General features: G+C 50.0%; 1 long non-coding RNA gene across 1 annotated transcript; it reads right to left on the bottom strand.

The window, feature by feature from the left end:
* Window positions 1-10,409: 10,409 nt before the first annotated feature.
* LOC122438789 lies at window positions 10,410-13,201 on the bottom strand. Its single transcript, XR_006268637.1, has 3 exons — window positions 12,529-13,201; window positions 11,734-11,936; window positions 10,410-10,493 (listed from the first exon to the last, which is right to left on the bottom strand). It is a non-coding gene; the product is annotated as an uncharacterized LOC122438789 (long non-coding RNA).
* Between the last annotated feature and the right edge of the window lie 2,366 nt (window positions 13,202-15,567).

Consider the following 15,567-nt stretch of genomic DNA (forward strand, 5'->3'; position numbering starts at 1 on the left):
GGTGGAAGCCTTCCTTCCGTCCCTCGCTGCAGACGAGCAAACCGACAACAACTGAAAGCAACGGTGTTTGCCACTTGGGGCATACCTTCCACAGTCTCTAGTGATTGACACGCCACCCACTTCCCCGAGCCAATCCTAGGAGCCTTCACCCAAGGCTCTTGCAGACATTCTTCACATCTGTCAGTCCTTCCAAGTCACCCGCCATCATCAGGCGAGGTGTAGAGAACCGATGGAAAAACTGGAGGAATGACTTCTTCCATGGGGTGGGAGGAAATGAGGAAGGAGTAGGATGCTAAAGGTGGGATGCCTGACTTCGGGGGCAGGGCTGTGAACTCAGGAGGTCCGGTTGAACACGTGCACATATAAATGGTACATCAAGACAATCAACAAGCACCCCATCAAAGTACTTACAGGGCAGGTAGTAAAACAAACAAACAAACAAACAAAACACACACACACACACACACAAAAACAAGCACACCACTATGCAGCCCAGGAGAGTGTAGACTTATGACTTTACATTAACCTCTAAGGGAAAAGAATCTGAAAACCTGACGCGACGAACACGACTTTGTAAACCCACTCGATACTTCATTGCTGCCATAAGGGTGGTGTCATTTGCATATCTCAGGGGATTTGTACTTCTCCGGGCAACCTCGATTCCAGCTTGTGCTTCATCCCACCCAGCGTTTCTCATGATGTGTACTCACTCAGCATGTAAGCTGGATAAGCAGGGTGACAACATATACAGCCTTGATGGACTCCTTTCCCTATTTGGAACCACGCTGTTGTGTTCCATGTCTACTTGTGACCTGCAGAAATACCGGGGTTTTGTTTGTTTGTGTTTTGTTTTGTTTTGTTTTTTTAATTCCCTAACCTGAATGAAACAGCAAGAGAGACAGAGAGAAGAGGGAGGGGGAGGGGGAGGGGGAGGGGAGCGGGTGGGCTAAGTAAGTAAATAAATAAATATAAATAAATAAATAAGAAAAGGACCCTACCGTTCACTCTGTTGCTTTCCACACACAAAGCAAAAACAGAGGCCCCAACGGACACAATGTTTACAATGTGAATTTTGAAAGAGGGACATCCCCTTTGGTCACTTCATACACTACCCCTATCAGCAGGATGCAATCGTTTCTGTTTTTCCCTCTACCTGGTCCTTCCAGACTTCAGAAGCTCTCAGCGAGGGTTCTTATCGCCTGGGCGATAGAGTGATTTTTTCCACACGTTCCTTAGGGGCCCGGAGGATGTTTCCGTGAAGCGGGGGATACACACTTCTGGATAGGAGAGTCCTGTGCTACGTGTGGTTTGTTCCTTTCTTTGCGTGTGGCTCTTCACCCGAGAGGGGGACTGGGTCCTGAAGTTTTCCGAGTGGCCTCCGATATCTGGGGGCAACCCTCTCTGGGGGGAAACATGTCCCCTGTTCTCTTGCCCTGCTGGCGGAGAACTCAAAAGGCCCTGTGCCTGAAGCCCTGCGGATGGAAGCTAGAGGACTTGGTGAACATTTCTGACAGAGCTTCCCCGCTGGCTCACACAGTCTAGAGTCTGCGTGCCATGTCTCTGACTGCCTGCCCCCACAGGCGCATCCCACACACCCATGCTGCACACACACACGGCCCCACGTGGCACCCGTACCCAGCACACACACACACACCACACATCCCCACACACGCAACACACCTGTGCACACCACAGACACACCCCACGTATACCCACAGACACCACACGCGTACCCGCACACACCACACACACACCCCCCCCCCACACACCACACACACCGGCCTCACACCACCCACTCACCCACCCACTCACTCACTCACTCACTCACTCACTCAGTCACTCACTCCCTCCCTCCCTCTGACTGTGTTGTCCTTTCTGTGTGGGGGTGGGCCTGCGGGGGGGGGGGGCGGTGTGTGTGTGTGTGTGGGGGTAGGCGTGGGGTGTGTGGGAAGTTCCTGTCGCTGGTTCGGGCGTGAGGTGCCGTGGGCAGATACACACACACACACACACACACGCACACACACACACACACACACACACTCTGGGTTGTCCTTTGCCTGGCTGTGTCTCTGCCCCCCCCCTCTCAAATTCGCACCACTGACAGGCACACCCCACACACACCACACACACAACACCTGCGCACGCCACACAGACACACCACACCACCCACACACACACACACACGCTGTGTTGTCCTCTGCCTGGCTGTGTCTCTCTGCCCGCCCTCTCTCACACTCGCACCACCCTGAGGCACACACCACACGCACCCCCACACCCCCTGCTCCCCCCCCCCCGCCCCCACACACACTCTGTGTTGTCCTTTGCGTGTGTGGTGTGGGGCGCGGGTGTGGGGGGGATTGTGGTGGGGGGGGTGTGGGTGCGGGGAGTGCGGGGTGAGTGTGGGTGCGGGGAGCGCGGGGTGTGTGGGTATGCGTGGGATGTGCCTCCGGGTGTTGCGAGTGTGGGAGCGGGCGGGCAGAGGGACACAGCCAGACACACACCCATGCACACACTCTGTGTTGTTCTTTGCCTGGCTGTGTCTCTCTGCCCGCCCCCTCTCACACTCGCACCACCCGGAGGCACACCCCACACACCCCACGCATATCCACACACACTACGCCCCCACACACCACACACAACACACTCCCCCCCACACACCACACACGCAACACCTGCGCATGCCACAGACACACCACACCACACCACACACACACACACACACACTGTGTGTGTGTTCGTGTTCGTGTTCCTCGCTTTCTCCTTCCCTTCCTCATCGTCCCTCTGCCCCTCCCGCCCCTCCCTCCACCTTCACAGGACAGGAGTGCCTTTAAGATGAGCCTGCCTGTTGTTAATACACCCTTGACATGAAGATTTCTACACTCTGACCTGTCACGCCTGTAACCTGGGGGGTGGTCAAACCTCCTTGGTACGCTAGGTATATAGCTTTCTCCGTGGAAGGTGGAAGCCTTCCTTCCGTCCCGCGCTGCAGACGAGCAAACCGACAACAACTGAAAGCAACGGTGTTTGCCACTTGGGGCATACCTTCCACAGTCTCTAGTGATTGACACGCCACCCACTTCCCCGAGCCAATCCTAGGAGCCTTCACCCAAGGCTCTTGCAGACATTCTTCACATCTGTCAGTCCTTCCAAGTCACCCGCCATCATCAGGCGAGGTGTAGAGAACCGATGGAAAAACTGGAGGAATGACTTCTTCCATGGGGGGGGAGGAAATGAGGAAGGAGGAGGATGCTAAAGGTGGGATGCCTGACTTCTTGACGAAGCGAGGATCGATCGGGGGGGGGGGGGGCAGGACTGTGAACTCAGGAGGTCCGGTTGAACACGTGCACATATAAATGGTACATCAAGACAATCAACAAGCACCCCATCAAAGTACTTACAGGGCAGGTAGTAAAACAAACAAACAAACAAACAAAACACACACACACACACACACAAAAACAAGCACCCCACTATGCAGCCCAGGAGGGTGTAGACTTATGACTTTACATTAACCTCTAAGGGAAAAGAATCTGAAAACCTGACGCGACGAACACGACTTTGTAAACCCACTCGATACTTCATTGCTGCCATAAGGGTGGTGTCATTTGCATATCTCAGGGGATTGGTCCTTCTCCGGGCAACCTCGATTCCAGCTTGTGCTTCATCCCACCCAGCGTTTCTCATGATGTGTACTCACTCAGCATGTAAGCTGGATAAGCAGGGTGACAACATATACAGCCTTGATGGCCTCCTTTCCCTATTTGGAACCACTCTGTTGTGTTCCATGTCTACTTGTGACCTGCAGAAATACCGGGGTTTTGTTTGTTTGTGTTTTGTTTTGTTTTGTTTTTTTAATTCCCTAACCTGAATGAAACAGCAAGAGAGACAGAGAGAAGAGGGAGGGGGAGGGGGAGGGGGAGGGGAGCGGGTGGGCTAAGTAAGTAAATAAATAAATATAAATAAATAAATAAGAAAAGGACCCTACCGTTCACTCTGTTGCTTTCCACACACAAAGCAAAAAACAGAGGCCCCAAAGGACACAATGTTTACAATGTGAATTTTGAAAGAGGGACATCCCCTTTGGTCACTTCATACACTACCCCTATCAGCAGGATGCAATCGTTCCTGTTTTTCCCTCTACCTGGTCCTTCCAGACTTCAGAAGCTCTCAGCGAGGGTTCTTATCGCCTTGGCGATAGGGTGATTTTTTCCACACGTTCCTTAGGGGCCCGGAGGATGTTTCCGTGAAGCGGGGGATACACACTTCTGGATAGGAGAGTCCTGTGCTACGGGTGGTTTGTTCCTTTCTTTGCGTGTGGCTCTTCACCCGAGAGGGGGACTGGGTCCTGAAGTTTTCCGAGTGGCCTCCGATATCTGGGGGCAACCCTCTCTGGGGGGAAACATGTCCCATGTTCTCTTGCCCTGCTGACGGAGAACTCAAAAGGCCCGGTGCCTGAAGCCCTGCGGATGGAAGCTAGAGGACTTGGTGAACATTTCTGACAGAGCTTCCCCGCTGGCTCACACAGTCTAGAGTCTGCGTGCCATGTCTCTGACTGCCTGCACCCACAGGCGCACCCCACACACCCATGCTGCACACACACACGGCCCCACGTGGCACCCGTACCCAGCCCACACACACACACCACACATCCCCACACACGCAACACACCTGTGCACACCACGGACACACCCCACGTATACCCACAGACACCACACGCGTACCCGCACACACCACACACACACCCTCCCCCCACACACCACACACACCGGCCTCACACCACCCACTCACCCACCCACTCACTCACTCACTCAGTCACTCAGCATACACTTCAGGTCACGTCACTCCCTCCCTCCCTCTGACTGTGTTGGTCCCTTTCTGTGTGGGTGGTGGGCCTAGGGGGGTGGGGGGGGCGGTGGTGTGGGTGTGTGTGGTGGGGGTAGGCCGTGGGGGTGGTTGGTGGGAAGTTCACTGTCCGCTGGTTCGGCATTTAATCGCGCTGAGGTGCCGTGGGCAGATACACACACACACCACACGACACGACACACACGCACACAGCACACACCACACACCTCTGGGTGTCCCTTTGATTCTGGACTGTGTCTCTGCCCGCCCCCTCTCAAATTCGCACCACTGACAGGCACACCCCACACACACCACACACACAACACCTGCGCACGCCACACAGACACACCACACCACACACACACACACACACACGCTGTGTTGTCCTCTGCCTGGCTGTGTCTCTCTGCCCGCCATCTCTCACACTCGCACCACCCTGAGGCACACACCACACGCATCCCCACACCCCCTGCTCCCCCCCCCCGCCCCCACACACACTCTGTGTTGTCCTTTGCGTGTGTGGTGTGGGGCGCGGGTGTGGGGGGGATTGTGGTGGGGGGGGTGTGGGTGCGGGGAGTGCGGGGTGAGTGTGGGTGCGGGGGGCGCGGGGTGTGTGGGTATGCGTGGGATGTGCCTCCGGGTGTTGCGAGTGTGAGAGCGGGCGAGCAGAGGGACACAGCGACACTACACCTGCACACACGCTGTGTTGTCCTCTGCCTGGCTGTGTCTCTCTGCCCGCCCCCTCTCACACTCGCACCACCCGGAGGCACACCCCACACACCCCACGCATATCCACACACACGACGCCCCCACACACCACACACAACACACTCCCCCCCACACACCACACACGCAACACCTGCGCATGCCACAGACACACCACACCACACCACACCACACACACACACACACTGTGTGTGTGTTCGTGTTCGTGTTCCTCGCTTTCTCCTTCCCTTCCTCATTGTCCCTCTGCCCCTCCCGCCCCTCCCTCCACCTTCACAGGACAGGAGTGGCTTTAAGATGAGCCTGCCTGTTGTTAATACACCCTTGACATGAAGATTTCTACACTCTGACCTGTCACGCCTGTAACCTGGGGGGTGGTCAAACCTCCTTGGTACGCTAGGTATATAGCTTTCTCCGTGGAAGGTGGAAGCCGTCCTTCCGTCCCTCGCTGCAGACGAGCAAACCGACAACAACTGAAAGCAACGGTGTTTGCCACTTGGGGCATACCTTCCACAGTCTCTAGTGATTGACACGCCACCCACTTCCCCGAGCCAATCCTAGGAGCCTTCACCCAAGGCTCTTGCAGACATTCTTCACCTCTGTCAGTCCTTCCAAGTCACCCGCCATCATCAGGCGAGGTGTAGAGAACCGATGGAAAAACTGGAGGAATGACTTCTTCCATGGGGTGGGAGGAAATGAGGAAGGAGTAGGATGCTAAAGGTGGGATGCCTGACTTCTTGACGAAGCGAGGATCGATCGGGGGGGGGGGGGCAGGAATGTGAACTCAGGAGGTCCGGTTGAACACGTGCACGTATAAATGGTACATCAAGACCAATCAACAAGCACCCATCAAAGTACATTAAGGGCAGAGTTGTAAAACAAACCAAACAACAAACCAAAACACACACACACACACACCAAACAAGCAGCCCACTATGCAGCCCAGAGAGTGTATGAACTTATGACTATTAATACCTCTAAAGGGGAAAAGAATCTGAAAACGCTGACGCGACGAAGCACGACTTTGTGTAAACCTCACTGCGATTACTTCATTGCTAGACCATAAGTGGGTGGGGGTCATTTGCATATCTTCAGGGGATTGGTATTTCTCGGGCAACCTCGATTCCAGCTTGTGCTCATCCCAGCCCAGCGTTTCTCTATGAATGTGTACATCACTTCACATGTAAGCTGGATAGCAGGGTGACAACCAATACAGCCTTGATGGACTCCTTTCCCTATTTGGAACCACTCTGTTGTGTTCCATGTCTACTTGTGACCTGCAGAAATACCGGGGGTTTGTTTGTTTGTGTTTTGTTTTGTTTTGTTTTTTTGATTCCCTAACCTGAATGAAACAGCAAGAGAGACAGAGAGAAGACGGAGGGGGAGGGGGACGGGGAGCGGGTGGGCTAAGTAAGTAAGTAAGTAAGTAAGTAAATAAATAAATATAAATAAATAAATAAGAAAAGGACCCTACCGTTCACTCTGTTGCTTTCCACACACAAAGCACAAACAGAGGACCCAAAGGACACAATGTTTACAATGTGAATTTTGAAAGAGGGACATCCCCTTTGGTCACTTCATACACTACCCCTATCAGCAGGATGCAATCGTTTCTGTTTTTCCCTCTACCTGGTCCTTCCAGACTTCAGAAGCTTTCAGCGAGGGTTCTTATCGCCTTGGCGATAGGGTGATTTTTTCCACACGTTCCTTAGGGGCCCGGAGGAGGTTTCCGTGAAGCGGGGGATACACACTTCTGGATAGGAGAGTCCTGTGCTACGTGTGGTTTGTTCCTTTCTTTGCGTGTGGCTCTTCACCCGAGAGGGGGACTGGGTCCTGAAGTTTTCCGAGTGGCCTCCGATATCTGGGGGCAACCCTCTCTGGGGGGAAACATGTCCCATGTTCTCTTGCCCTGCTGACGGAGAACTCAAAAGGCCCTGTGCCTGAAGCCCTGCGGATGGAAGCTAGAGGACTTGGTGAACATTTCTGACAGAGCTTCCCCGCTGGCTCACACAGTCTAGAGTCTGCGTGCCATGTCTCTGACTGCCTGCACCCACAGGCGCAGCCCACACACCCATGCTGCACACACACACGGCCCCACGTGGCACCCGTACCCAGCACACACACACACACCACACATCCCCACACACGCAACACACCTGTGCACACCACAGACACACCCCACGTATACCCACAGACACCACACGCGTACCCGCACACACCACACACACACCCGCCCCCCACACACCACACACACCGGCCTCACACCACCCACTCACCCACCCACTCACTCACTCACTCACTCACTCACTCACTCAGTCACTCACTCCCTCCCTCCCTCTGACTGTGTTGTCCTTTCTGTTGGTGGGGGTGGGCTGCGGGGGGGGGGCGGTGTGTGTGTGTGTGTGGGGGATAGGCCGTGGGGTGTGTGGGAAGTTCCTTCGCTGGTTCGGGCGTGAAGGTGCCCGGTGGGCAGATACACACACACACACACACATCCACACACACGCACACGCACAACAAACACACATCCACTCTGGGTTGTCCTTTGCCTGGCTGTGTCTCTGCCCGCCCCCTCTCAAATTCGCACCACTGACAGGCACACCCCACACACACCACACACCCAACACCTGCGCACGCCACACAGACACACCACACCACACACACACACACACACACGCTGTGTTGTCCTCTGCCTGGCTGTGTCTCTCTGCCCGCCCTCTCTCACACTCGCACCACCCTGAGGCACACACCACACGCATCCCCACACCCCCTGCTCCCCCCCCCCGCCCCCACACACACTCTGTGTTGTCCTTTGCGTGTGTGGTGTGGGGCGCGGGTGTGGGGGGGATTGTGGTGGGGGGGGTGTTGGTGCGGGGAGTGCGGGGTGAGTGTGGGTGCGGGGAGCGCGGGGTGTGTGGGTATGCGTGGGATGTGCCTCCGGGTGTTGCGAGTGTGAGAGCGGGCGGGCAGAGGGACACAGCCAGACACACACCCATGCACACACGCTGTGTTGTTCTTTGCCTGGCTGTGTCTCTCTGCCCGCCCCCTCTCACACTCGCACCACCCGGAGGCACACCCCACACACCCCACGCATATCCACACACACTACGCCCCCACACACCACACACAACACACTCCCCCCCACACACCACACACGCAACACCTGCGCATGCCACAGACACACCACACCACACCACACCACACACACACACACACGGTGTGTGTGTTCGTGTTCGTGTTCCTCGCTTTCTCCTTCCCGTTCCTCTTGTCTCTCTGGCCCTCCCGCCCCATCGCCTCCACCTCTCACAGGACACGGAGTGCCTATAAGATGAGCCTGTCCTGTTGTTAATAACCCTTGCTGGATTTTCTACACTCTGACCTGTCACGCCTGTACCTGGGGGCTGGTCAAACCTCCGTTGGTCGTAGGTATATAGCTTTTCTCCGGGGGTGGAAGCCTTCCCTCCGTCGCTCGCTGCAAGACGAGCATACGACAACAACTGAAAGCAACGGTGTTTTGCCCTTAGGGGCATACTTCCACAGTCTTCTAGGTGATTGACACGCCACCCACTTCCGAGCCAATCTAGGAGCCTTCACCCAAGGCTCTTGCAGACATTCTTCACATCTGTCAGTCCTTCCAAGTCACCCGGCATCATCAGGCGAGGTGTAGAGAACCGATGGAAAAACTGGAGGAATGACTTCTTCCATGGGGTGGGAGGAAATGAGGAAGGAGTAGGATGCTAAAGGTGGGATGCCTGACTTCTTGACGAAGCGAGGATCGATCGGGGGGGGGGGGGCAGGACTGTGAACTCAGGAGGTCCGGTTGAACACGTGCACATATAAATGGTACATCAAGACAATCAAAAAGCACCCCATCAAAGTACTTACAGGGCAGGTAGTAAAACAAACAAACAAACAAACAAAACACACACACACACACACACAAAAACAAGCACCCCACTATGCAGCCCAGGAGAGTGTAGACTTATGACTTTACATTAACCTCTAAGGGAAAAGAATCTGAAAACCTGACGCGACGAACACGACTTTGTAAACCCACTCGATCCTTCATTGCTGCCATAAGGGTGGTGTCATTTGCATATCTCAGGGGATTGGTACTTCTCCGGGCAACCTCGATTCCAGCTTGTGCTTCATCCCACCCAGCGTTTCTCATGATGTGTACTCACTCAGCATGTAAGCTTGATAAGCAGGGTGACAACATATACAGCCTTGATGGACTCCTTTCCCTATTTGGAACCACTCTGTTGTGTTCCATGTCTACTTGTGACCTGCAGAAATACCGGGGTTTTGTTTGTTTGTGTTTTGTTTTGTTTTGTTTTTTTTTTTTTTTTTCCTGAATGAAACAGCAAGAGAGACAGAGAGAAGACGGAGGGGGAGGGGGACGGGGAGCGGGTGGGCTAAGTAAGTAAGTAAGTAAGTAAGTAAATAAATAAATATAAATAAATAAATAAGAAAAGGACCCTACCGTTCACTCTGTTGCTTTCCACACACAAAGCAAAAACAGAGGACCCAAAGGACACAATGTTTACAATGTGAATTTTGAAAGAGGGACATCCCCTTTGGTCACTTCATACACTACCCCTATCAGCAGGATGCAATCGTTTCTGTTTTCCCCTCTACCTGGTCCTTCCAGACTTCTTCATATTGGACATGCTAAACCCAAGGAAAAAAAGATAGTAGAACTAAACTTGATCAAGTCAGTCGCCATGCTGTTATCTGAAGGGCATGGAATTGAGGTAGAAAATCCTATGTTTGTTTTTGGAGAAAGATTCATATTGAAGTATTATGGAAATTTCTTCTGCGAGGGCAGCTCCAGGACTGGCCTCGTGGTGAGAGTGCTCAGTAAAGATCTGTTCCGCTGTTTCTCCACCTCAAGTTCGGTGCTCATCTCTGCCAGCCTCCAATTAGTCCTGGGGAAGATGGAAAACACCAGTTTTGTTCACGATTCCCTAAAGGATTTGCATTTTGTAAGCTGCCGCACAGTAAATGGAATTCCCGTCACACCGTGTGAGCACTGGAAGCAGAGAGCAGACCTGCTGTAAACAGTGAGAGCTCTGACCTTGTTCTAAAGAAGCTCACGTGTGTCTGGGCTCCTCAGGTAACAAGTCACAGCTGGGGGAGGAGAGAAAGGGCGTCAGAGAGAACGGGAGGTGGGCTCACAGTGACGCCTGCCGCCTCTCGGACACGCCTGCCCCCAGGAAACAGTTCAGGGATGAAGGAACACACCTCCCACAAGGCCACTTTCAAGCATTTGCTTTCACCCCCCTTGTATAAATGTTTCACTCATGACCTCGGAAAAATTAAGCACTTGCCTCTGAGGAATCACCTAGAGCCACAGTCTCGAGGGAGGATGAGAAAGTCAGTGGGTGAGACTGAAAAGGGCTAAAACGGCCCCAGGAACAATTACAAGCATCCCCTGCTTTTCCAAAGTTCATTTTATGTTACTTCACTTCTACGAGGGCCCTACATAGGCACCTGTTTTTCATTTAAAAAAAAAAAGAAAAAAAGAAAAAAAAAGTCTGAAGAGGATTTTTGGTTTCATTTAAAAAGGCAAAAAGCTGAAACGGCGTTCAGTGCATGTTTTTACAGCGAGAGGCATCGCGCTCCACAAACAGGGAGAGCGGCCCCACCGAGCTCCTTCCCCGGAAGCCACACCCCACATCCCAGCATCACGTCCCACAGCCCTGAACCCTCTCTGGGAGCACCGGTGCTTCCCTTGTGTGCGCTTATTTTAGGCATCGACTAGCAGAACGTGCCCTGGGTCCCTGCTCCTTTGCTGTATGCTCTCTGGGCTTATGAAAGGCGTCCTAGGAGTGCTCTGCTTTCAGAGGGCGGTGCAGGTGGGATCTGCCCCTTCCAGCCTCCACACCCTCCCTCAGTCAGGCCACCATGCCAGCGTCCCCTCTGTGAACTACCCCGCCTTTCACCCCTGTGTGAACATGGCCCGACTTCACAAGCATGCTTTTACACAGTGTAGGAAAACGCACCAGGACGTGGTGTCACTAATCTGTCTTAGGGCGCCCCCTTAGCAGGGACTGTCTAGTTAGCTTTCACTGCCTACTAATCTCAAGAACCTGGCTCTATAAAAACTAGGCTTCAGAGACAAATTAATGGACTACATTTATTTTGTGATTCTGTGTTTTGACTTACTCGTCTAGCTTCTTTTCCAATGACTTCCTAACTTTTAGTTCTTCGAGGTAGAGTTTCTTATATTTTTCCAAATCTGCTTCATAAGTTTCCATCTTGAAGACTTCAGATGCCAACTCTTTAATTCTGAGTTCCATCTGACTTCTTAAGAAAGCAATATGCTCCTCGTCTGTCTGCTCTAAGTATTCTTGAGATGCCGCTTGTATCTAAGTCAAATTTTAAAAGATATATTTCTTTTGTTAATGATTATAACGTGAATAATTATATTTGTTCCCTTTAGTTTTGAGTCAGTAATTCAGAGAGCAATTTTAAATGTGAAAAAAAGAAAAGTGAAACTTTAAAATAATCATGGTCAATGTGAAATGAATTAAATCTGAATTATAAAATTAAAGCGGAATCAATGTTATAGTAGTATTTATGTAACCTGATAATTCAAATAATAAGAGGATCAACTTAAAATTTTAAAAACTGAACGAGACAACTTGAGAATAATTCAAGAGGATGGTACCCATTCTAAACCACAGTACTTTGTTTCCTTCTCATGGTCTTGTTTTATACCAGCTGGTCTTATAAGTAAAAGGATCCTCTAGTCAGAATCATCCTGAAAGATCAATTGAGTGATAACTGTGATGGAAATTGAAATATTTCTCTCTTCAGAGACAGACAAGTGCCCCCTTCCTTCCAGAAATCTACCAAACAAACTGCTCTAAGGGAAGCAGAGGAAACACATAAGCTGTATACATCCACTGTAATTTACAATGAGGTGAATTCAAGGATATGACAGATCAACAAATTAACCTGTAAAACCGTGTTGACTTCTTTGAATTTCTCTACTAGCTCCTGTCTCGCTCTTTCCTCAATCTCCTGCTTATACTGCTCTACTTGACTGTGTTCCGTCATATTCATTTCTATGTGACTTTTGAGGTTCACTATGTCTTGCTTCAGCTTCTTGTTATTCTTCTCTAGTTTTTCACATTTCTTTTGCTTTCCTGTCATGAATAATAACTCCTCTCGAAGAACCTGAATTTTTGCATTCATGTGCAGACATTGTGAACATACAGTTTCCAGCTCTGCTGGACGATCATCAATCTGCAAGAATAAAACAAATGACATTTGGTAATGAGGGAAGTGGACTGAACACAGCCTAACACAAACCAAGGATCAAATAAATATGATGGTATCTGTATTGATGAATGTAGGACAAGGAATTACTCAGAGAATCAAGAAAGAAGTTTAAACCACCAAGAGTCACAAAATATAGTCTTCACTGTCATCATCTTTGTCACACAAAATTTGCACTTGATTTTACACTCTTTTATTGTTCTATAATAGTACTTTTCTATCATTCCTCCATGGAATGACTGCAAGTCACCCCTTAGTAGAACGTCTCTTACTCCTTCCCCCCCAACATGTCCCATGGTTTTTAAAGAAGTTTGAGGTATACTGTATTGAGTTATCTGAGGCTGAGTTAATAAATGCCTCCCAAAAGAAGACTGTGAAAATAAGGCTGTAATTAATAAATCTTCTAAGTATGGATTTTAATCCAATAAGCCTTTTTCTGAACTAGAAATAGTTTTTGCTAATTTGAATTGCATTTCAAAGAGAAATGATTTGCAAGGCTAAAGATATCCCGTCTCCTAAGAGTTTAGTGAGATGATCCATACATTTTTCTGAACAAGAGAAAAATGCCTCTTTCTTGTAATCCTTTGTTACTTTCCACAGAATAACAGACTATACCAAAGAAAACACACAAAAAATATTTGCTGGAATTTCAGTGACACAGAGTTGGAAAGAACTTTCATTTAGACAGAATGATTACTTGGTAAGTCGAGGTGAGTGGAGCCGGTGGTATTCAAACATGTCTACAAATTCTTTGACAAGTTTCTTGTGAAATTCCCTCTCCTTAAATATGTGCTGGCCTCAGTAACTGATTCTAGTGGACAGAGTCTGGGGGAACTGCTATGTGATTTCTCAAGCTAAATAGCTTCTGACTGGCTCCGTGGGGAAGCCCACTCTTAGCATCAGTCACCACGCTTTGAAGAAGCCCAGGCTACATACTGAGCACATGTCAGTGTCCCGACTGACCGCCCCCACCTAATGACCCATCCAAAAGCCAGCTCCAACTGCCGGACGTGTGCATGAACAGGTCTTCAGATGACTCTGGTCCCCACCTTCACGACATCCCAGCTGACGAAGACTGGAGAAGAAATGAGCTGGGCTCACTCACTGAGCCTTGCTCCAACACAGACTTGTGAACAAAGGAAATGCTGTTTTGAGCCACTAGGCTTTGGGTGATCTCTAATACAATTTGTTAGCAATAAATAACTGGCACAGATACGGATATTAAAAATGGGGTTCAGTGCAGTTCACTCAGTCACGCCTGACTCTTTGTGACCCCATGGACTGCATCACACCAGGATTCCCTGTCCATCATCAACTCCTGGAGCTTGCTCAACCTCATGTCCATTGAGTCAGTGACGCCCAAAAATGAGGAAAAAAAAAAAAAAAAGAACTAAAACAGGTGAGAATGCTTTTGAACCTGGATGTAGGTGGGACCCGAATGGATACAGAGAAAGAAATGGAAACCCAAAGGGCTTCATGAGTTTGTAAACAGAAGCCTGATGGCCCTTGAAGAGGCTGCCAGTGACAGCTTCTAGGCAAGAGAAGAAAATGACACTGAAACATGGGGGAACGGAGACTCTTGCTATGAACCAGCTGAAAGTAAAATCAGTGAGAAGGATAAGCTATGAGACAAAAAAAAGGACTATTAAATACAAAGGAACCAGGACTCACTGGGTTCAATATCTGTATCCCCTTTACAGCATCTCCACCTGTCCAATTGTCACATGACGCAAAAAGACAGAAATGGCTTCTTGGCTAAGGTCAAATCTAGGGTGCTATCAAGGAAAACATGGTCTAAATGTAAAACCTGTAGACTGTAAAACCCTACATTCAGTTCAGTTCAGTTCAGATGCTCAGTCGTGTCCAACTCTTTGTGACCCCATGAACCGTAGTATGCCAGGCCTCCCTGTCCATCACCAACTCCCGGCGTCCACCCAAACATGTCCATCGAATCTGTGATGCCATCTAACCATTTCATCCTCTGTCTTCCCCTTCGCCTCCTGCCCCCAATCCCTCCCAGCATCAGGGTCTTTTCAAATGAGCCAACTCTTCACATGAGGTGGCCAAAGTATTGGAGCTTCAGCTTCAGCATCAGTCCTTCCAATGAACACCCAGGACTGGTCTCCTTTAAGATGGACATCTCCCAAGGCCTAAAACAGGGCTCATCCTGAATTGCCACTAAACGAAAGTTTTGCTAGGTTAAATAGAAGACATTGCTTCATTAATTTCAAAGTGAGTTTTTTTTTTTTTTTTAAAGAGAAATCACTTCAAATTTAAATGGACTTCCAGAGGGAACTATATTCAAAAAACATATATACATAAACAAGTATAAACAAACCACGTTACTGTACACCTGAAACTTACATGGCATTTTAAACTGACTACACTTCAATTGAAGGAAAAAGCAAGAACCATCACCACCGTCGAAAACAACCACCAAAAACAATAAGGAACACATTTTCTTTCAGTTCTTCATAAAAATCAGCTATATGCCATTCAAAAGAGTATGAGCATTGTTTTTTCATGACCTCACTTTCTCTTAAGTTGAATTTGAAATAATGTCTCGCAGAATTATAACATAGAGTTCCTGGTCTGACTTACCCCCACTATTTCTGTTGTGTGTGTAAAGTAATCTGTCTCATCTTCACCCTCATTCCATCTTATATTCATCTTGTCCTTCGTAAAGGAATTCTTCCCCTTCATCCTCCTCCCCAT

Source organism: Cervus canadensis, chromosome 3 (genome assembly GCF_019320065.1).
Source record: "Cervus canadensis isolate Bull #8, Minnesota chromosome 3, ASM1932006v1, whole genome shotgun sequence".
Lineage (NCBI taxonomy): Eukaryota > Metazoa > Chordata > Mammalia > Artiodactyla > Cervidae > Cervus > Cervus canadensis.